Consider the following 24,307-nt stretch of genomic DNA (forward strand, 5'->3'; position numbering starts at 1 on the left):
AATCGGTATTTGGGAGAATCAGGAAGATGAGATCCCAGATTATCTTTACTATGTCATTTGCAAACTCATTCTTTCTAAAATCCTTGGGTCCCACATTCCCTGACCCTGCTTTCTAGGGGAAGCTTGGTTTCATGAACTGACTGTGTCTGCATCGAGCAGCTAATTGACCTGGGAGCTGGACGGGCAGAGGGAGCTGGAGGCGAGGCAGGGACAGAAGCAGAAACAGATGCGACATGAAAGTGTTTAGGATTTGATGTGTCAGTTGCTTTCAGTGATGAATGTCTGCCGTGTGTTCTCTTGTCAGTTTCACGGGAGCCGCAGTAATGATGTTGGTGGGTTTTGGAAATTGACAGTTACACATGAGCAGCTTGTGGGGCTATTTCACCTCACTGTCAATTCCATGTCCCAGCTCACAGCAACTGTTGTTGTCATTGACTGAAGAATTCGTTCCATTTAAAATGGAAAATTGTTAAAAGCAGCGTCGATAAACCAAACTGATAAAAGCTTCACCGCTTCCCTGGTGGTCATGCAGTCAGAATTCAGCGCTCTTATTGCCGCTGCCTGGGTTCGATTCCTGGTCAGGGAATTCAGATTTTTGATCTTGTTAAAATGGGTATTAAGTACTTTTTGACTGAAAACATTTCGCAGCTCCATCAGAATCTTTGGGGTGACAGTTGAAGTTTTGCCTCCGAGTTGGAAATATCACACTTGGAACAGGTCGGGAACAGAGATAAAGGCGGAGTGAATGAATGAATGAAAGGAGGACAAGAGAAGGGCTGGGTGCAAAGCACTGACCACAGAGATGGTGGCGCGAGGCAAAATATGGTTGGGGGAAGGACGAATTTTGGTCCCTACTGTTTGCACTGACAAAGATATCACTCCTGATGGGTCAATCACAACTGGTCTTTAAACGCAGCACATCAGCTCATCGAGGCCGAATGGCCTCTTTCTATGCTGTAACTTTCTGTAATTTTATGTTTCCCAACAGCGCGGGTGCTTCTTTCACAGTCATTCTGCCATTTTATAACCCACTCTAGCGAGATGTACTTTCTAACCTTCCATTCGGCTCTTTTGAAACCAAAATACGGAGCAAATTCAGCGAGTTTTCTTCTCATTTCTAGCACGAGATTTGTCACGAGACTTATTGAACAACACATTAATGGTGCCAATCCTTCACTGGAGCTCACCGCATCCAAAGAGCACTTTTATCATCAGCCTGTTATGTACCTTCGTACAGTACATCTGCTGAACATTATAAGCTTATCACAGCTCTGCTTTCTTCACATTGAAATCCAGTGCGAAAATATGAACAATTTCAAAGCTTAACAACGTATGCAAGACTGGAAGGAGAGTGTAGCGGTGGATAATCGGCACTGTGCATATTCCTGTAATCAGTACCTGGGAGAATCAGGAAATTCCCTGGTGTCTCTTTGCCTTGTTATCTGTAAACTGATCACGTTGTGTTTTATGTTCACACGAACTGACTGAGATTGGTTAATTAGCTCCTGGAAGAGCAGAGAGAGCTGGAGATGAGGCAGAAAGAGATGTGACGTGAAAGTGCTTAGAAATTTTTGTGCATCAAGTACTTTCAGTGGTGAATATCCAACATGTGCAAATTTCACAAGAACCGCAGTGATGAGGTTGGTGAATTATTTGTTTCGAAGAAGCTGTGCCCGCCGTGGGGCGAACCCAAGGCCCTGGCATTACGCGCCTTCGCTCTACCGACTGAGCTAGACACAAAGTTAAAACCAGGAATAATGAGAAGAGGGAAACCCCAATGGATATTGACTCCATCGCCTTAACCACTCGGCCACGACGACTGGCTCTATGCACAGGTTAGTGTCATTGGCATAAAATCATAGGCGGCTACAGGAGGAGGACATTCTGCCCATTGTATAAATTCTGGCTCATGGAAGAGGAATTCAGCTAATTCAAAAACCCCACCTTTTCTCCACAGCCATTTATATTTTTATTGTCTTTCCTCGTTCTTCCTGTTAAAGTGAAACACCGCATATACCTGCTTTAACTGTGAGCTGGCACTTTTTCAACCAATAGGGCAATTTCAGCAGCATTGGGGTTAGAAACCACGCCTCAACAAAGAATGAGACCTCAAATCAGCACCTAAGACCGCTCAGCTGCGATACCGAGCTCAGGATGCTATTGCCCATTGCTTTGTTTGGTATTTCTACTCAAATAGAACAGAATCAAAGCAGCAGCGACATGTCACAAGGCCCCACAAGACTCCTCCGTCACTCCATAAGATCATGGCGGATCCCCAGTCCCAAGACCCGATCCCAAGAGCCCTTCATTCCCTTCCAAAAATCAGGAGAATTTTAGGATGTTTTTTCTTCCATTGATCGGTGAGCTCTGTGGACACCTGGTTGAAATCAGCAATAATGAGAAGCACAATCGATAAGATTGGAACTTTCCTGGGGAAACGCGAGTGAATTTTAAAAGCATCGTTTTCACCACTCGGACACGATGATTGACCAAGGATCCAATGCTTTCCACTCAATCATCAATGCATCATTCACAGCTTCCACTTCTCAGCTGCACCTCCTTCCGAACATTGTGATCCATTTTCCTCAGGATTTGTTTCTGGATTTAATATTTACCTGCTTTGTTACCTTATTTTGAAATCAGATTCGCTTCAATATCCAACACAAATTGAATTGCAAACCTGACGGACAAACAATGGAAAACAACTCACTCGGTAACACAAATCGCATGGTGCTCATTTTCAGATTCCCAACAGTCAGATTTTCAATAAAATGAAGGAATTTTACATTGAAAACATTTAGAAAGTTTGTGTCACTTTTATTTGTGACTCACTAACTTGGGTATTGTGTAAATGCTGCTCGGAGGTTTAGTGACTGGGATATAATCTACCAGTGTTTTCCTGAGCCTGTGCTCCGTGTACTGGGAGGTTTGGTCCGGGTTGGAGTAGCTTGTGTCCCAGGGATGGGCAGTAACCCGCTGATTGAAGCTGCAGTCGCTGCTTTCTGCTGGCAGCTGGTGATTGGAGAGTGTGGGGCTAGAATATTGCTGCTTTTCTGCTTTTCCCTGTCTCGCTCACTGTGGAGCTGAGGAAAAGAGAATAATTGATGGGCTTGGTTGAATCCAATAACTTCATAAATTTCCAATGGGTTAGATATCGGTACATGGTAGGGCTAATTGTTGTCTCATTACATTTGAAATGAATATTCGAAAAAAGCCATTTGCCTGGGAACTCACTTGGATAACAGTGGAACTGGCAACATTTCAGAAATCTTTCCTTTCAGCGCAAGTACCTAATGACAGCCTGGAACTGTGTGACGATGAATGCCGATGGTGGGAAAACAGTGCAAGCTTCATCCCTGGGTGGTCTCAAACCACCAACCATTTGATTAACAGCCACACGCGCTGACCAATTGCACCACAGAGACTGATGCGGATTTAACTTAGGGTGTTAGCGAGTTAAAGCTTCAGATTTCTGCTACCGGAATGACAATTGTTCTCTATCAGTTTACCTCTTCCAAGATAAAGTTTGGGACATACATTATGGCTACATGGAAACAGTCTGATCTCACCCACTGCAGGCACATCCATGTCACCGGGAACCAGCTCTCCTTCGAGCCTTTGCGTGTCTTGTCTGTTCCCAAGTATTCTGATTGTCCCGAAGTCAATATTAGGTTTGAATTCCTGATGTGCAGAATCCTTTCAATGTCTCAGATCAGTTAATTTCACTGATAACATCAGAGTCAATGTTCAGATGCTTCACGTGTGCAAATAGCTTTATTCAGTTTGCCCACATGTCAACATTCCAACTTTAAAAGTTCAAAGGATTTGATCCATAATAAGAGCATTGCTACTGGCACAACACGGTTTAAATGTTCCATGTGTAGGGGGAAAAATTCACTAGCTCGTCCCATCTCCTGAGACTGCACTGAGTTCAGATCTAACTGTAGGGGTTTGTTCTGCTGTTCATAACATCCAGGAGAGAATTGTGGTGGAGCCTGGAGCAATGTGGCCGTTGCATCAATTGATTTAACAATTTTATATCTTGCCCCTATGGCACCGATCGTATTTTGATTGCAGGATGAAGATATTCTACAATTTGGTCTTTCAATGGCGGGGCGCTCACCCAGCTTTCACTGCGGGACAGAATGTGCCCTAGCCTCACAACAGAAATGCTCTGCGCATGCGCATTCCAGAGTGTACTGGGCATGCGCATTGCCGTCTGTTTCATGAGCATGCGCAGTGCTGGTCTGTGACTGAAGCTGTTCAGAGCGGGTGAGGGAAAGTCGAATGGAGCAAACTAACAGAGTTAGTGGGTATGTGAGGAGGAATGGAGCCAGCGGAGTGGACAGGGAGGCTTCATAAAGACACAGTGCAGGCCGCAGACCCCAAATAGCAAGGTACCGGTCTTGTGTTTGCGGAGAACGGGCCGAAAAAGTCTGGATTTCTCCCTACGCCAGGCCCGGGGTAACGGCCGCCATCTTTATAGGGGGCAATGTGCAGCAGGGCGCATGCGCGGTCATCCTGGTCCAGGTAGCAGGAGGAGAGAATGTTGTGCATTTCTATCCTGGACTGACAGGGATGGATTTTGGAAACTCCTTTTACAGGGGGTTAGAAGGGGAGGATTTACACACAGCAAACTCAGACCAAGATAAGCGTTTGTCTCTTCTCAGTTTCTAATCTTGGACTTACAGTAGTGGATTTTAAATTCCTTTTACAGCAGGGCTGTAGAACTGAACCCAGCCAGAGCAGAGGGACATAGAAAACTGGGAGAGGAAAGAAATGGTGGAGTTTGCATGATGGGTCTGGATTTCTCACCACAGGAAGGGGAGTGTGTGTGGGACTGTGATTTACAGTTTGTGGTGGGGGAGGGGAGATGAGAGGAAGAAATATTCCGTAGCAAGTGGAATTGTCAATTATTAATTTCCAGGCTGGACTGACAATGATTACTTTTTTAAACTCCTTTTACAGGGTCTTAGAAGGGAAGGATTTTCAGATGCCAAACATCATCAAATATTAAGATTTGTAGATTGGAAACGCAAACCAAACATCACATCAACATCTGACTGAGCCACTCGATTCATCAGGACCTGAATATAATCAACCTTTGAATGTGGAAGGAGAAATGTTTGACTGTTCTTTCTATGGGAAAAGATTTCAAACATCAGTGTGACTGGAAAAGCACTGAGACACACACACCCGAGTGAGAGTGTTCCAGTGAACTCACTGCGGAAAGAGCTTTAACCAGTTACACAGCCTGAAAAATCATCGCACCATTCACAGTGGGGAGAAACTGTACACGTGTTCTGTGCGTGGATGAGAAAATGTGAGAACAGTGTGAAGTTATTCAGTTATCCATCCCAGCTGGAAATTCATTGACACACTCACATTGGGGCCAGCACCATGGTGAAACCGTGGAAATGTGGGGACTGTGGGAAAGGATTCAATTATCCATCTCTGCTGAGAAGCCATCGACGTATTCACACTGGAGAGAAGCCGTTCACCTGCTCCGTATGTGGGAAGGGATTTACTCAGTCATCCACTCTGCTGACACATCAGCGAGGTCACACTGGGGAGAGGCCCTTCAGCTGCACTTACTGTGGTAAGAGGTTCAGGTCTTCATCCCACCTGAGTGGACACCAGCGATTTCACACTGGGGAGAGGCCATTCACCTGCTCCGTGTGTGGAAAGGGATTCACTGTGTCCTCCAAACTACTAAAACACCAGCAAATTCACACTGAGGAGAGGCCGTTCAGTTGCAATTCCTGCGGAAAGAGGTTCAGGCATTCCTCCGACCTCACTGCACACCAGCGAGTTCACACTGGGGAGAAACCATTCATCTGCTCTGTGTGCAAAGGGATTCACTCAGTTAGCCAGCCTTCAGTCACACCAGCGAATTCACACTGGGGAGAAACCATTCACCTGCTCTGTGTGTGCGAAGGGATTCACTCAGTTAGCCAGCCTTCAGTCACACCAGCGAATTCACACTGGGGAGAAACCATTCACCTGCTCTGTGTGTGCGAAGGGATTCACTCAGTCAGCCAGCCTTAAGTCACACCAGCAAGTTCACTCTGGGGAGAAGCCTTTCAGCTGCACTTCCTGTGGAAAGAGGTTCAGGTCTTCATCTAATCTTAAAGTACACAAGCGAGTTCACACTGGGGAGAGGCCATTCACCTGCACTGTGTGTGGGAAGGGATTCACTCAGTCAGCCAACCTGCTGTCACACCAGCGAATTCACAAGTGACTGCAGGGATTGAATTTTGCTGTTCCTGCTGCTGTTAGTCACATCCAGGACTGATAGTCAGATAGTATTAGCTTTGATTCTGCTGATATTAACAACCCTATAACTGGCTGGAGTTTAATTTTCTGGATCTGTCACTGATTATCTGAGCTGCAGTGTCCCTTTTTAAAAGCACCATCTGTGAACTTTCCTCTTAATTTCAGAACTCTCAACAGGAACTCGATTACAATAAAATTATGAATTTTTACTTCAATCCTAAATTTATCTTTGGAGCAAAGTCTACAATTCAGTGTCTGAGAGGATCCACTGATTAACATCTCCAATTAGAGAGTACTGATTAATCCTTGCTGACAATTCTTACTGACTTGTACATTCCACACAGACACACCTCCATGATGAAATTAATTTATCAAGGAACATAAACAAAACAGTAAAATATTTTACAGGCACATCAGTAAAATCTTCATCAGTCAACACTGATATTGCTGAATCTTGGAAGTCACTGAGTTCAATCATTTCTGACCCAGCAGCAGCAACATTTGGGAAAGGTGGAACCCACAACAAAGACTGGTTTGAGACCTACTCAGCAGAGATGAATCTGTCATTGAAGCAAAAAGCAAAGCCTGCCTGATTACAACATAAACCCAACAGCTCGAACACTGTGTAACTTGCAAATAGCTGAGACAGTCGTGTAAAAAACAGGGAGATACTGTGTAAATAAACACTGGATCAGCCCAGATCATGAAATCCAAACTGCCTGTGACAATAGAAATCTACGTGCTGTGTATGTTGGGATCAGGAGGGCGTTTGGTCCGACCATCATCAAATGGATGTTGAAGTTCTCACCCAGAGATGTAAACAGATGTCCCACTGGGTTGAATCTGCTGTGAGCTGTACTCCTGTGAGAAGGACATCTCCCAGTCTCCGTTTGACTCTCTCCTGGAGCTTCCTGTCATGGTTGAGTTGGATGAGGAACCCTCACCACTTGAGCTCGAAAAGGCCATTGATTGTTTAGCAAGCAGAAAGACACCCGGCAAGGATGGAATTCCAGCTGAACTGCTCCAACCCAGAAAGTCCCATCTACTGTCACAGCTTCATTACCTCCTCCTTCTCTGTTGGAAGGTAGGATCCATTCCACAGGACACATGTGATTGAAGAATGATCACAATATACAAAAACAAGAGTGACAGAGGAGATTGTCACATTTACAGGGACATCTCACTCCTCAGTATCACAGGGACGTCCTTCACTAGGGTCAGGCTTGAAAGACTCCATCTACTTGCAGAGTGAGTGTATCCAGAAGCACAGTGCGGTTTCTGTGCTGGCAGATCTACAGTGGACATGATCTTCTCCATACGCCAGCTACAAGAGAAGTGCACAATTGGGATTGAATCTAAAATGCTGCCAGCTCCTGTGCTGAGAAAAGTGAAAGGTTATAATTACTGAGTGAAAGTAAACCTTTACGTATGAATCACAATGAACTTGTATCATTATAAAAGGCATCGAAAAGTTGGATTCCCTAAAGATAAGCTTCAGCCTTGAGGTGATGATCTGGAGCTCACAAGCTGTGGGAAGCTCCACCCTCTTTAACTCTTTTCAGTCTCAGAAGGTTGAAGCTCCTTTTGCTTGTGAAAGTGAACTTTCAGTTTTACTTTTCTTCATTATTATTACCGTCATTTGGAAAGGTGCGTAAAGAAAGAAGAAAATAATAACATTTTGGAAAAGCTGAGAAAAATATCAAGAGAATTGGAAAAACAAAGATTGAAATGGGGTTTGGTTCATCCTTGATCTGAAAATGAAGTTACATAAAGTTGACACAAGTGTGCACATTTGAGAATGTTTCTTCAGCCCCTTTGCTAACAAGCTGAGAAGTTAACCTTTTCCACTGACAGCACAGTGACAATTTAAACAAAAGACTTTGCTTTTTAGAGATTTGGCTTCATCCCATTTGTTATCATCCAAGACAAATTGTCTGAGAATGGGAGATATGGGAGTAATCTACAATCTGATTGCAAGTATCTGTACTTGTGTCTCTGATCTACAAACACCATAATATGAGAGTATTAAATGGGGCAGTAAAGTTCCTCGAGTGCTCTTGAATGAGATCGAATGGTAATTCATGGAATGACGTATTTAGAATAAAAGATAGAGAAAATCACACCACCAATTGGGAAATGGAATAATTCACTGGGGTATAATTCAATGGAATAGTTCAAATTGATATACATGTACATTCTAGTGAAAGTCAGGGAAGTGTAGATAAGACCAGTAAACAGAGATTTCTCTTGGTGATGTTTGTGTCCTTGCCTCTGTATTTAAAAGAAACTGAATTTGATCGTCTGGCCACGATCCAAGACTCCAGAACCAGGCAGGGGTAGATCAGCAAAGATCTTCAGACAGACACCCCATTGATATTTTGATAAGATCACCTGAAAGACCAAGAGTGACTTGCATAGGGTGGCACATGCAGCATGGTATTGGGATACAGCGTGAGTGTGCAGATGTGATATGTCACATGTGGTGTAATTAACATGTGGAAATGCATGGTGACCCTGCACTGAAGAACAGGTCCCAGACGTGCTCAGCTACTTGACAACAGAACAACATGAAGTGATTATTGTGGAAAATTGAATGAGACATTTTAAATCATCAAGACATTAACACACACTCCATAGTGAAAAAAATTATAAAACAATCAGCATTGAATTAAACACACTGGTACCTATCAGAGGGAGTAAAGTTAAAGTGAAGAGGGAAATAGAATCTGGATTCAGAAAATAAATAGAGGCGGGTGAACAGAGACATGGAGAATCTTTAAAGTCCGTACATGAACTTTTGTTTGAACCAGATGTATTTACAACATTCCAATAATGTAGAATTGTGAGAGATGATCGGCAGGTGGGGAGGATGAATCTAAGTCGATAGTTATCACATTTTAGTCGAAAAATTTTGACATTTATTCTTGGTGGCAGCTCAAGGGTTTGTGTTGCTGATTCTGATTATTCTAGTAGCTTTAGTATGTTATCTACAGTTTGTCATCAAGAAATTAGGAAAACAAGCTCGGAGTTTAGAAATAGGTCAGTCATAAATCAGTTGTGAGAAGTCAATAAGGATATTCCCTTCTCAAGCTGGGGAGGTCTGTAAGAAATCACTGTCTAATAACCTTATAAAACCTTCAGAAATGCATTGAATATTATGGGAATAGCTCTCTATCTTTTGCTTAGGAAGAATGAGGGGAGATGGGAGAGAAACTGGAGAAAGATGTGGGTTCAGGACACAGACAAGAGGAAACTTTAGAGACAGTTTGTCCCGGTGGGCTAGTGGAAGGGAGGGAAGCAGCAGAGGCAGCTGATCGGATTGTCTCAATCTTCGTGACAAAGAAGCTCCATGAGCTCCTCACACTTATTTCATGGAGGTGAGGATGGAGGAGTCAGGGGAGAGGGAGAGCCCTTCAAAAGGAACTAACTTGTGTTAGAGATCTTTAAAAAACTTGACACAGTGAGTTTAACACAAAGCTGATTTATTTGACTTTTATCTAGAATATCAACCTCTATAACTGGGCTGTAATTTATTAACATCAGGAGAAACAGCCCCAAATGAACATGGTTAATCCTGGATGTGATTTCACAACAACATCCAATCACTGTAGTTACTTGTGAACCCGCTGGTGTCTCAGCAGGTGGGATGACTGAGTGAATCCCTTCCCACACTTGGAGCAGGTGAATGGTCTCTCTCCAGTGTGAACACGCTGGTGTGTCAGCAGGTTCGATGACTGAGTGAATTCCTTGCCACATTCTGAGCAGGTGAATGGCCTCTCCCCAGTGTGACTGCGCTGGTGTTCAGTGAGGTGAGATGACCACCTGAACCCAGTCCCGCACTGAGAGCACCTGAACGGTCTCTCATCAGTGTGAAAACGTTGATGGGACATCAGATTCCCAGAACTTATGTAGCACTTCCCACAGTCTGGACATTTAAAAGGTCTCTGCTCAGTGTGAACTCGCTGGTGTGTCAGCAGGTTGGATGAATCCGTAAATCCCTTCCCACACTCAGAGCAGGTGAAAGGTCTCTCCCCAGTGTGAACTCGCTTGTGAGTCAACAGGTGGGACAACCGAGTGAATCCCTTCCAACACTTGGAGCAGGTGAACGGCCTCTCTCCAGTGTGACTGCGCCGATGAATTTCCAGCAGGGAAGGGTAATTGAATCCCTTCCCACAGTCCCCACATTTCCACGGTTTCTTCCCAGTGTGACTGCGTTTATGTTTTGACAGGTCAGACGATCGGCTGAAGCCTCGTCCACACACAGAACACGTGTACGGTTTCTCCCCACTGTGAACGGTGCTTTTTCCTTCCATGTTCAAAATCCAATGATATACAGGTTACGATAGAATGGGCAACTCCATCAAATTCTGAAGTGATGTTTGGTTTCAGTTTCCTGACTATAAATCCTCCCCTTCTGTGAAATTGATTTAAAACAGAAAAAAGGGAGTGAGAGAGAACCCACAAAAACACAAAGGCAGGTTGTGAAACTGAGCTGAATGAATCTGGGAATTTGTGGGGCCGGTATGAGGAAAAAGTGACCATGAAAACTGCTGGATTGTCATAAAAACCCAACTGGTTCATTAATGTCCTTCAGGGAAGGGAAGCTGCTACCCGGTCTGGGCCTACACAAGACTCTGGCCTACAAGGGTGGAGAGAGGTGGGAGGGGCAGGGGGTGAAGGGATATCTACAACACAACAAGAACTTTGACAAAATTTCCAGAAACCTCAACCTCCACCCCCTAGAAGGTTCAGGGTAGGTGTATGTGACACACCATCACCTCCAAGTTCCCCTGCAATTCACACACCGTCCTGACTTGTCTGACATCCAGTATTTGATGAGCAGAAAGTTCCTCCATTTAATTACTGGAAAGACTGAAGCCATTGTCTTCAGTCCCAGCTAAAAACTCCACTCCCTAGACACCGACTCCATCCCTCTCCCTGACTGAATGAGACTGAACCAGACTGTTGATAGGAATAGGAGTAGGCCATTCAGCCCGTCAAACCTGCTCCACCGTTCAATCCGATCAATGTCTTTTTCCCCACACTATCCCCATATCCCTTTATGTAATTGCTAAGCCTATCATCCATTCCTTTGTTTCCTCTACACTCAACTCCCGGCCAGCTTCCCACATTCAGCACCCCTGTAATCCAGAACTCTGCTTACTCTCACCAGGTCTTGTTCACCCATCACCCCTGTACTCACTGACTTACAAAGGCTCTGGGTTAAGGAGAACCTCAATTTTAAATTTCTCATCATTAGTTTAAATTCATGCAAGGTCTTACCTTCCCTATCTCTGTAATCTCCTCCAGCCTCACAACCCTCCAAGATATCTACACTTGTCTAATTCCGACCTCATCAGCATTCCTGATTTTAACTGCTCCACCTTTGGTGTCTCCCCCTTCGGCTGCCAAGGCCACAAGCTCTGGAATTTACCCCCTAAACCTCTCTTTCCTCCTTTAAGATAATCCTTAAAACCTTCCTCTTTTAGTAAACCTTTGTTCATCTGCCCTGATATCTCTTCACGTGGCTCACTGTCAAATGTTGTTTTCTAACACTCCCGTGAAACACCTTGGAGCGTTCTGTCACACAATAGAATTAATTAATTAAAGTTTCAGGGTGGACAGTATGTGATAGTCAATATGAGCTCAGAGCGGGAGAGAAATTGACTATAACACAGGAAAAACAATTCCTGACTATGAAACATACTGTGGGAAGGTAAAGCGGGGAAGCCAGCAGCACATGGTCAGGGGATGGGCAGCAGTGGAAACCTCATTTTGACAGAGTCGGCAGAAGTTACAGTAGAGTATGAAACATAGTTAAAACACACCCAGTATTAGAGGCAGGGGAGGTTAGACAATGGCAGAGAGGTGATCAGGAAGGGCAGAGATAAAAGAGGGCAATAGGTGGACATGGATTCAGATCCACAGTGGAGGAGCAACACCAGCCCCAGAACCTTTGAACTCTCACAGAAAACACAACACAGCACTAAAGGTCTCAATTGTAGATGAATACTCAAAAATATTAACGTCTGAAACTATTTCACATGTTCCAACTTCAAACTCTCCTGCTGGATCCTGCAGCTGGAAAGATATCAGAAGCACTGGAGTCAGAGAAAAATCTCCCAGTTGAGGAAATACCCGGGAAGCGGGGTGATGTCACCGTGTAATTGTCAATGTGTGATGATGTCACAGTGTAATTGTCGATGTGTGATGATGTCACAGACACGAACACAGAACATCTGGGTCTGTGCAAACCAGTGATCACCACACATTATGAAGGATGTGACTGTCCTTGAGAGGGGGCAGAGGAGATTTATCAGAGTGGTTCGAGGGATGAGGGATTTTAGTTGTAATGTTAGGTTGGTGAAATTGGGGTTGTTCTCCTTGGAGCAAAGTAGATTGAGGGGAGATTTGATAGAGGGGTACAAGATCATGAGTGGTTTACATCAGGCAGTTAAAGAAAAGCTGTTCCCATTCGCTGATCGTAAAAGGATTACAGACACAGATTTAAGATTTGGGGCAAAATCTACAGGGGAGATGTGAGGAAGAGGAAGACATTTCACACGTTGAGTGGTAATGACCTGGAACTCAAAGCTTACACTCAGAGTGCGATAATATCAAGGTCCTGATGAATCGAGTGATTCTGTCAGACTTTGATATGATGGTTCAATTGAGTTTCCTGTCTGACAACATCCTTCCATTATCCTGTAAAAAGAAGTTATAAAATCCATCACTGTCAGTCCAGGGTAGAAATTGAGAACACACAAACATTCCTCCTGCTTTGAATTTGCTGTGTGTAAATCCTCTCCTAACCCCTGGTAAAAGGAGTTTCCAAAATCCATCCCTGTCAGTCCAGCACAGAAATTCAGAAAGAACAAATGTTTCTCTTAGTTTGAGTTTGCTGTGTGTAAATCCTCCCCTTCTAACCCCCTGTAAAAGGAGTTTTCAAAATCCAAACCTGTCAGTCGAGGATAGAAATACACAATATTCTCTCCTCCTGCTACCTGAACCAGGGTGACCGCGCATGCGCCCTGCTGCACATTGCCCCCTATAAAGATGGCGGCCGTTACTCCGGCCCTGACGAAGGGACAAATCCAGATTTTTCGACCTGTTCTCTGCAAAAAAAAAACCGCTGCCTTGTTATTTCGGATCTGTGGCCTACACTGTGTCTTTATAAAGCCTCCTTGCCCACACCGCTGGCTCCATTCCTCCTCACACACCTACTAACTCTGTTAGTTTGCTCCGCTCGACATTCTCTCACCCGCTCTGAGCAGCTTCAGTCACAGACCCGCACTGCGCATGCTGATAAAAAAAAGGACCGCATCGCGCATGCGCAGGAAGCTTCTATTGTGAGGATAGGGCACATTCTGTCCCGCAGTGAATGCTGGGTGGCGCCTCCGCCATTGAAATTGAATTGTAGAATGTCAATATCCTGCAATCACAATACGATCGGTGCCATAGGGGCAAGACATAAAATTGTTAAATAAATTGATGCAACGGCCACATTGCTCCAGGCTCCACCACAATTCTCTCCTGGATGTTATGAACAGCGGAACAAACCCCGACAGTTAGTTCTGAACTCAATGCAGTCTCAGGAGATGGGACGAGCTAGTGACCTTTTTCCCCCTACACATGGAACATTTAAACAGTGTTTTGCCAGTAGCAATGCTCTGATTATGGATCAAATCCTTTGAACTTTTAAAGTTGGAATGTTGACATGTGGGCAACTGAATAAAGCCCTTTGCACACCTGAAGCATCTGAATGGTCTTACAACAGTGAGACTGTGTTGCTGTGTCAGTAAATGGGATGATGGTGTGAATCCCTTTCCTATTCCAGCTGGTGAACAATCTGTTTACAGTGTTAGTTTACCTCTACGTTTTCAGCTCAGACATGGATCTCGAAATCTACTGCTGATGGGATCCACATTCTTAGCACTACAAAAGAACAAGGAGCAGGAGTAGGCCATTAGGCCCCTCAAGCCTGCTCCATAATTCAATAAGATCATGGCTGATCTGATAGTAACCTGAAACCTGTACCCCACCTATCCCCGATAACCTATCACCCCCTTGCTTGCCAAGAATATATCCACCTCTGCCTTAAAAATATTCAAAGACTCTGCTTCCACAGCCTTTTCAGGAAGAGAGTTCCAAAGACTCATGACCCTCGGAGGAAAAAGAAATTCGCCTCATCTCCGTTTTAAATGTGTGACCCTTTATTTTTAAACAGCTATCTCTAGTTCTAGATTCTTCCACAAGGGGTAACATCAACTCCACATCCGCCCTGCCAAGTACCCTCTGAACCTCATATGTTTCACTAATCAGGTAAAGAAAAGCAAAATACTGCAGATGCTGGCTATCTGAAATAAAAACGGAAAACACTGGAATTCTCAGCAGATCTGGTAGCATCTGTGGAGAGAGAAACATGGCTTCCATCAGAACGGCACTGCATCCGAAGATGTTGTATTGCCTGGCTGGGAATCGAGTCTGGGCCACGGCAGTGAAAAGGCCAAATCCTCACCTCTAAATCACGAGGAAAGCTGTCTATAACTCTTGCAACGTGCTTTATCTGGGCCACATTTGCCATTTTTCAGACACTTTCACCAGAGGTGTTTTTAAGGGGTAGCTGCAGTGAAGGATTGGCACCAATACAGTGTCGTTCAACTGGTCTGGTTCCAAATCCTGCTCAGGAATTTAAGCAAAATTTTGAAATTGCTCAGTGTCTTGACTTCAAAAGCAAGAATGTAAGAAAGTACATTCCCCCAAGCGTGTAATAAAATGTCAGAATGACTGGGAAATTATGCTGGGAGACATAAAATTATAGACAGTTACAGCAAAGAAAGAGGCCATTCGGCCTGGCGCGCTGCTTTCGAAGAGCAGTTGTGATTGATTGGTCAGGAGTGATATTTGTGTCAGTGTAAACAGTCGGCAGTAAAATCTCTCACATCACCGCGGCAGACATTCATCACTGAAAGCAACTGAACACGTCAAATTCTGCCACTTTCATGTCGCATCTTTAACTTCCTGTTCTCCCTTTCAGGTATTTCCAGGTCTATCAAATATTATCCATGCAGAACGTTGTCCTGTTCCTCGTTCCACTAGGAGACTTACTGTGAGGGGGAGAGTGTAAGTGGCTCCATAGCTCAGTGGTTTAGAGCACTGGCCTTGTAAACCAGGGGTCGTGAGTTCAATTCTCACTGGGGCCTGTGATTAATATTCAGAAAATTTGGTAGCGAGGTAACCTTTGAGCAGAGCACTGTAAAAAGATAAAAGCTGGAAATCCAAAATAAAAATGCCTGGAAAAACTCAGCAGGCCTGACAGCATCTGTGGAGAGGAACACAGTTAACATTTCGAGTCCATATGTCTCTTCAACAGAATCTGTTGTTTCAACACTGTATAAGGATATTGGAAAGTCATGTCAGTGGGCAACAAGATGGCAGATGGAATATAATGTAGGCAGCTGTGATTAAGTTCACTTGGTTATAAAAATGAGAACAACAGAATGCTTTTAAAATGTGAGAAATTTGTAAGTGCTGATGTTCAAAGAAACTTGGGTGTGCTTGTACAAGCAATGTGGAAAGTTAGCATGCAGGATCAGCAAGCAATTAGGAAGGCCAATGGCATGTTGGCCTTTATTACAGGGGGATTGGAGAGCAGGAATAAAGAAGTCTTGCTGAAGGGTTTTTGGTGAGACGGCATCTAGAATCCCGTGTGCTGTTTTCATCTCTACGTTTATAAAAGAATAGACTTGCATTGGAGACGGTGCAGGGAAATTTCACTAAATTGGTCTCTGGAATGAGCTGGTTGTCCTACGATGAAAGGCTGAATAAATTGGGCTTTTATTCTCTGGAGTTTAGAAGAATGAAAGGCAATCTCATTGAAACCTGTAAAATTCTGAGAGGGCTTGATCGGGTGGAAACAGAGTTTGTTTCCACTGGTCAGGGAGTCTAAAACACTGGGGCACTGTCTCAGGGTAAAGGGCCGATAATTTAGAGCTGAGATGAGGAAAAATTACTTCACCCAAAGGGTTGTGAATCTTGGAATTCTCTACCCAGATGGTTGTGGATCATCCATCATTGAATACATTTAAGGCTGGGATAGACAGGTTTTTTGGTCTCTCGGGGGACTAAAGGATGTGGTTAATGGGCAGGATAATGGAGTTGAAGCCCAAGATCAGCCATGATTGAACTGAATGGTGCAACAGGTTCGATGGGCCATATGGTCTACTCCTGCTCCTATTCCTTTGATAAAGACAGTAATTCATGTTATAATCAAAACAGAAAATGATGGAAGTTCTCAGCAGGTCTGACAGCAAATGTGAAGGGAGAAATGGAATTAAGGTTTCGAGTTTAATATGATTGTTTTTCAAACCATAAATTGGTTGCTGGCTACAACATTTTGCACAACATCCAGACAGAGAATGGAACCCAGGTGATGAAAGCACCAAATCTGAATTAGGGTGTTTCTATAGCATACTTTTTGAACGAAATTAACTTGCAACTGAAGGTTTAACGGTTTAAGGCCACTTCGGGTCAAGTAGATTCCCTCTCTTCCTTCTTCTACTTATATTACCGACATAGTTCTGTGTTATGTCTTTTGGCGACAAGGAAATCTTGTCCCAACTTTGTGAGCCCTGCTGTTATTCAGTAAGTTTCCGCACAAATAGATTTATGAATATTCTTTTCAATTAAAGCGAGAAAATGGAGGAAGCATGTGCATAACATCCAATCTATTGGAAATATTGTGTTCAAAGCAACAAATAGAAATTGATTCTCTGATTGCATATACCGAACTGGAACACACCATCACACCGAGTGAATCCACTGTCTGTTCAAATGTTGCTCAGTGAAAATTTCAATCTTCCTCCGCTGTGTAACGTATGTAACTGAATCAATAAGCAGCCTCCACTTAAATAAACACAGAAAGCATCAATCTCCTCTTTTAACCTTTAAACCTGTTGTCATTCTCTGTACCATTTACCATGAAGATATATAATGCAAGTGAATAAAGTTTGCGATGGTAAAAATGTGTTCACTGCTCAGTGAACTAAACCACATTGACACACACAGAGGAATGCACACAGACAGATACACCGAGAGTGGCAGTGGGCTAGGGTTTGTCTCTGAGGAGAGGCAAACAGGGAACTACAGACCAGCGAGTCTCATGTCAGTGCTAGGGAAACTATTGGAGAAAGTTCTGAAGGAGAGTATCTATCTCCACTTGGAGAGGCAAGGTTTGATCAGGGATAGTCAGCATGGCTTTGTCTGTGAGAGGTCATGCCTAACAAATTGGATTGAATTTTTTGAGGAGGTGACCAGGTGTGTAGATGAGGTTAGTGCAGTTGATGTAGTTTATATGGATTTCAGCAAAGCCTTTGACAAGTTCCCATATAAGGGAGACTTATAAAGAACGCAAAGGTACATGGGATATAGGGTAATTTGATAAGGTGGATTCAAAATTGACTGAGTTGTAGGAGGCAGAGGGTGATGACAGAAGGATGCTTTAATGACTGGAAGCCAGTTTCCAATGGCGTACCAGAGGGATCTGTGCTCGGTCCTCTATTATTTGTCATTTATATGAACAACATAGATGACTATATGGGGGGTAGGATTAGTAAGTTTCCGGATGACACAAAGATTGGCCGGGGGGTTAACAGTGAGGTTGAGTGTCTTGGGCTACCATCTTGGGATGGTCAAATGGGCAGATAAGTGGCAGATGGAATTTAACCCTGAAAAGTGTGAGGTGATACACTTTGGAAGGAGTAATTTGACAAGGAAGTATTCAATGAACGGCAAGACACTAGGAAATTCTGAGGAACAAAGGGACCTTGGCGTGTGTGTCCATAGATCTCTGAAGGCGGAGAGGCATGTTAGTGGGGTGGTGAAATAGGCATATGGGACACTTGCCTTTAGCAATCGAGGCATAGATTACAAAAAGTACGGAGGTCATGTTGGAGTTGTATAGAACCTAAGTGAGGCCACAGCTGGAGAACTGTGTGCAGTTCTGGTCACCACATTATAGGAAGGAAGTGATTGCATTGGAGGGGGTGCAGAGGAGATTCACCAGGATGTTGCCTGGGATGAAACATTTAAGTTACGAAGAGAGGTTGAATAGACTTGGGTTGTTTTTGTTGGAGCAGAGAAGACTGAAGGGCGACCTGATCGAAGTGTGCAACTTTATGAGAGGCATGGACAGGGTGGATAAGGACCTTAGTTGAAAGGTCAGTCACAAGGGGGCATAAGTTCAAGTTGAGGGGCAGGAAGTTTAGGGGGTATGTGAGGAAAAACTTTTTTAACCAGAGGTTAGTGATGGTCTGGAATGCACTGCCTGGGTGGTGGTGGAGGGTTGCCTCACATCCTTTAAAAAGTACCTGGATGAGCAATTGGCACGTCACAACATTTAAGGCTATGGGCCATCTGCTGGTAAATGGGATTAGGTAGGGAGGTCAGGTGTTTCTCACGTGTCAGTGCAGAATCGATGGGCCAAAGGGCCTCTTCTGCACTGTGTGATTCTGTGAATAGGATGCTGATTCTTTACGTAATAGGACACTGATTAATAATGTAATAAGACGTTGACTATTAACGTAATCAGGCACTGATTATTAATATAATTAGATCCTGATTAATAATCTAATAAGACATTGATTAATAATGTAATAAAACACTGATACATTTAACTGGGCATTGTCAGGGTACATGTGAAAACCAACATGGTGCTTTTGGATGATGTCACCAAGTGGCATGTAGTTGAGAAATGGGAGGGGCCAAGGATAGAGCCTTGTGGGACACCAAGTACAAGGACTTTGGAGAGGAAAGGGAGATTGGAGATGGGGCGGCAGTTTGCAAAGATAGTGAGGTCAAAATTTATTAGGATGGTTAATTTAACAGTGAAAGGGACAGTGCCAGAAGAGAGCGAACCATTAACAATATCAGCTAACATGGAGAAGTTGGGTGACCAGTCGTTTAGTGAGAATAGGGTCAAGGGAGCAGGAGGTGGGTCTGATGGACAAGATGAGCACTGAGAGGGCAGGAGGGGAGATGGGAGAGAAACTGGAGAAAGATGTGAGTTCTGGGCTCGGACAAAGGGGGAACTTCAGAGACAGTTTGTCCCGGTGGGCTAGTGGAAGGGAGGGAAGCAGCAGAGGCAGCTGATCGGATTGTCTCAATCTTAGTGACAAAGAAGCTCCATAAGCTCCTCACACTTGGAGGAGGAGACGGGGAGAGGGAGAGTCCTTCAAAAGGAACTATCTTGCCTAAGAGATATGAAAGAAACTCAACACACTGTATGTTCAACACAAAACTGATTTATTTAACTTTCATCCAGCACATTAACCCCTACAACTGGACTGGGGTTTATTAACATCAGCAGAAACAGACCCCAATGAACATGGTTCAGTCCTGGATGTGACTAACGGCAAAATTCAATCACTGTAGTCAGTTGTGAACTCGCTGGTGTCTCAGCAGGTCAGATGACTGAGGGCATCCCTTCCCACACTCAGAGCAGGTGAATGGCCTCAGCCCACTGTGACTGTGTCAATGAATTTCCAGCTGGGATGGGTAATTGAATCCTTTCCCACACTCCCTATATTTCAACAGTTTCTCCCCAGAGTGACTGCACTTGTGTCTCGACAGGCCAGATGATGGGCTGAAGCTGATCAAAGCTGATTTATTTGACTTTTAGCCAGAATATTGAGGCCTATAACTGGGCCGGAGATTATTAACATCAGCAGAATCAGATCCCAATGGACACAGTTCAGTCCTGGATGTAAAAAACTGCAAAATCCAATCACTGTCGTTACTCATGAACTTGCTGGTGTGTCAGCAGGGTGGAGGAATCAGTGAATCTTACCCCACACTGAGGGCAGGTGAACGGCCTCTCCCCAGTGTGAGTGCGCTGGTGTGCAGTGAGTTGAGATGACCACCTGAACCCTGTCCCACACTTAGAGCACTTGAATGGTCTCTCGTCAGTGTGAACACGCTGATGGGACATCAGATCCCAGGAACTTTTATAGCACTGCCCACAGTCTGGGCATTTAAAAGGTCTCTCCCCAGTGTGAACTCGCTGGTGTTTCAGGAGTTTGGATGACTGAGTGAATCCCTTCCCACACTCAGAGCAGATGAACGGCCTCTCCCCAGTGTGACTGCGCCGATGAGTTTCCAGCTCAGACGGGAATCTGAATCCCTTCCCACACTCCTCACATTTCCATGGACTCTCCCCAGTGTGACTGTGCTTGTGTCTCGACAGGCCAGATGATCGGCTGAAGCCTCGTCTACACACTGTACAGATGTGCGGTTTCTGCCCACTGTGAACGGTGCTTTTTCCTTCGATGTTCAAAATCCAATGATATTCAGCTGACAAAAAATTGGGCAACTCTGTCAGATCCTGATGTGACGTTTGATTTCAGTTTCCCGACTGCAAATCCTCCCCCTCTAATACCCTGTGAAATTGATTTAAAACAGAAAAAAAGGAGTGAGAGAGAACCCAGAAAAACAGGTTGTGAAATTGAGCTGAATGAATCTGGGAATTTGTGGGGCCGGCACGAGGGAAAAGTGACCGTGAAAACTGCTGGATTGTCATAAAAACCCAACTGGTTCACTAATGTCCTTCAGGGAAGGGAAGCTGCCACCCAGTCTGGGCCTACACAAGACTCTGGCCTCTTTCAGAACATAAGAAATAGGAACAAGAGAAGTCCTGACACCCCGTCGAGCCTGCTCCACCATTCAATACGATCGTGGCTGATCTTGGGCTTCATCTCCACTTTCCCCCCCACTCTCCATATCCCTTGACTCCCTGAGAGACCAAAAATCTCCCCATCTCAGCCGGAAATATATTCAATGATGGAGCATCCACAACCCGCTGGGCTGGAGAATTCCAAATGACAGAGAAAGAGAAAAAGAGAGAGAAGAGCGGGAGAGACAGAGGGAGAAGGGTAGTAAACAAAGCACAGGATGTCAGTAAACAGAATTCGAGCACATGGGATTGGGGAAATGTATTATTATAGATTGAGAATTGATGAACAGACAGGGAACAGAGTCAGAATAAACGGGTCATTCTCAGGATGACAGGCTATTACTTGTGGGGTACGGCAAGGCTCAGTGTTTGGCCCACAGCCATTCACAAACTATAGAAATGATTTGAAGGCACCCATTTAAGCAGCACCTAAATTTTCACATTCTCATCCTTGTTTTCCTCTATGGTTGTGATCATTCCTATCTCTGTAACCTCCTCCAGCCTCACAACCCCCCGAGATATCTGCGCTCCTCGAATTCCGACTTCGTGAGAATTCCTGATTTTAATCACTCCATCATTGATTACCATTCTGTCAGTTTCCAAGGCTCTGGAATTCTCTCCCTAAACCTCTCCGCCTCTCTACCTCATTTGCATCCTTTAAGATGCTCCTTCAAACCGACCTCTTTGACCAAACTCTTTGGTCACCAGCCCAAACATCTCCTCATGTGGCTCAGTGTCAAACCTTGTTTTGCAACATTTCCGCGAAATACCGCAGAAAACTGTATAACATTAAATGTGCGATATAAATAAAAAGTGTTGTTGTTGATTTGGAACATATATCACTGTTCCTTCATCATTACTGGGTGAATAACCTGTAACTCCTTACCTAACAGCACTGTGGGAACACCTTCACCACACGGACTGCAGCGGTTCAAGAAGGTCAACATCATCTTCTCCATAGGCAACTGGCGATTGGCAATATATGGTGGCATCTGTGGAGAATGAAACAAAGTTAATGATTCAGGGTGTGCAGAATGAATTACGGGGAATAAAAATGCTGCAGAATTTGATGGTCAATATAAGCTCAGGAAGAGAAATGGACTATAGCGCAGGAAAAACAATTCCTGACTATGGAAGGGACTGTGGGAAGATAAAGCAGATAAGACAGCAGCACATGGTCGGGGGATGGACAGCAGTGGAAACCTCATTGAGACACAGTGGGCAGAAGTAACAGAAAAATCAAAAACAGAGCTAAAATACACCCATTATTAGAGACAGGGGAAGTTAATCAATGGTAGAGAGGTGATCAGGGAGGGCAGAGGTGAAACAGAGCAATGGATGGACATGGATTCAGATCCACAGTGAAGGAGTCACACCAGCCCCAGAGCCAGGAAACCTCTCACAGATACAGAGCATAGAACTAAAAGCTCAAAGTTGTAGCTGAATGGTGAAAACTAGTCACCCCAAGAACAATTCCACTGTTTTCAAATTTAAACTCTCCTGCTGGAGCCTGCAGCTGGAAAGATATCAGAAGCACTGGAGTCAGAGAAAAATCTCCCAGTTGAGGAAATACCCAGGGAGCAGGGTGATGTCACCGTGTAATTGTTGATGTGTGATGATGTCACAGTATAATTGTCGATGTGTGATGATGTCACAGACACAGAACATCTGGGTCTGTACAAACCAGTGATCACCACACATTATTGAGGATGTGAGGGAGCTGAGGTTTATGTGAGATAGTTAAAGAAAATCTGTTTGCATTAACTGATTGTAGAAGGATTATGGGACACAGTTTAAAAATTTTGGGCAAGATATACAGGGAGGACGTGAGGAAGAATTTTTACACACTGAGTGGTGTCAATGTTTTAACTTAAGAGACCGATAATATTCAGGTCCTGATGAATCGAGTGATTCTCACAGACTAATGTGATGCTTGGCTTGAGTTTCCAATCTGCAAAACTAAATCTTCTGGTATCCTGTAAAGGGAGTTTTAAAAATCCATCACTGTCAGTCCAGGGTAGAAATTGGGAAGGGACAAACATTTCTCTTGGTTTGAGTTTCCTGTGTGTAACTTCTCAATTTCTAACCCCCTGTAAAAGGAGTTTCCAAAATCCATCCCTGTGAGTCCAGGATAGAAATTCACAACATTCTCTCCTCCTGCTACCTGGACCAGGGTGACCGCGCATGCGCCTTGCTGCACATTGCCCCCTACAAAGATGGCGGCCGTTACCCCGGGCCTGGCGAAGGGACAAATCCGGATTATTCGGCCCGTTCTCTGTAAACACAAGACCGGTACCTTGTTATTTCGGGTCCATGGCCTGCACTGTGTCTTTATGAAGCCTCTCTGCCCACTCCGCTGGCTCCATTCCTCCTCACGCACCCACTAACTCTGTTAGTTTGCTCCACTCGACATTCTCTCATACCCGCTCTGAGCAGCCTCAATCACAGACCAGAACTGCGCATGCTCATGAAACAGACCGCAATGCGCATATGCGGGGAGCTGTTGTGTGGATAGGGCACATTCTGTCCCGCAGCGAATGCTGGGTGGGCGCTCCGCCATTGAAAGGTGAAAGTGTGGAATCAACTATGTCCTATAATCAGAACACGATGGATACCGTCGAGTCATGATATAAAATTGTTCAATTGAATCAATTCATCCAGCGACTGAAGTGCTCTGGCATTCAACATAATTTTCTCCAGGATGTAATGAACAGCAGAACAAACCCCTACAATTCGAACTGAACTCAATGGAGTCTCAGCAGACGGGGTGAGGTTGTGATTCTTTTCCTCCCATACATGGTACATTTAAACCGGGTCTTGCCAGTAGCAGCGCTCTGGTTGTAGGCCAAATCCTTTGAACTTTTAAAGTTGGAGTTTTTAGTATTCATTCATGGGATGTGGGCTTCACTGGCTGGGCCAGCATTTATTGCCCGTCCCTAGTTGCCCTTGAGAAAGTGATGGTGAACTGCCTTCTTGAACCGCTGCAATCCATGTGGTGTAGGTATACCCACAGTGCTGTTAGGAAGGGAGTTCCAGGATTTTAGCCCAGCGACAGTGAAGGAACAGTAATAAATTTCCAAGTTAGGATGGTGAGTGACTTGGAGGAGAACTTCCAGGTGGTGGTGTTCTCATCTATCTGCTACCCTTGTCCTTCTAGATGTTAGTGGTAATGGGGTTGGAAGGTGCTGTTGAAGGCGCCTTGGTGAATTCCTGCAGTGCATCTTGTAGATGGTACACACTGCTGCTACTGCGCATCGGTGGTGGAGGGAGTGAATGTTTGTGGATGTGGTGCCAATCAAGAGG

The 24,307-nt window shown here is 44.5% G+C and overlaps 1 long non-coding RNA gene and 1 other non-coding gene across 2 annotated transcripts; one reads left to right on the top strand and one right to left on the bottom strand.

Moving 5' to 3' along the window:
* Positions 1–11,755: 11,755 nt before the first annotated feature.
* Positions 11,756–23,373, bottom strand: LOC144698353 (uncharacterized). The gene is made up of 3 exons (XR_013580507.1): positions 23,301–23,373; positions 12,876–12,981; positions 11,756–11,856 (listed from the first exon to the last, which is right to left on the bottom strand). It is a non-coding gene; the product is annotated as an uncharacterized LOC144698353 (long non-coding RNA).
* Positions 15,406–15,479, top strand: trnat-ugu (transfer RNA threonine (anticodon UGU)). Its single transcript has one exon. It is a non-coding gene; the product is annotated as a tRNA-Thr (tRNA).
* Positions 23,374–24,307: the final 934 nt, after the last annotated feature.

The sequence above is a fragment of the Cetorhinus maximus genome, chromosome 23 (assembly GCF_964194155.1).
Source record: "Cetorhinus maximus chromosome 23, sCetMax3.hap1.1, whole genome shotgun sequence".
In the NCBI taxonomy this organism is placed as follows: domain Eukaryota; kingdom Metazoa; phylum Chordata; class Chondrichthyes; order Lamniformes; family Cetorhinidae; genus Cetorhinus; species Cetorhinus maximus.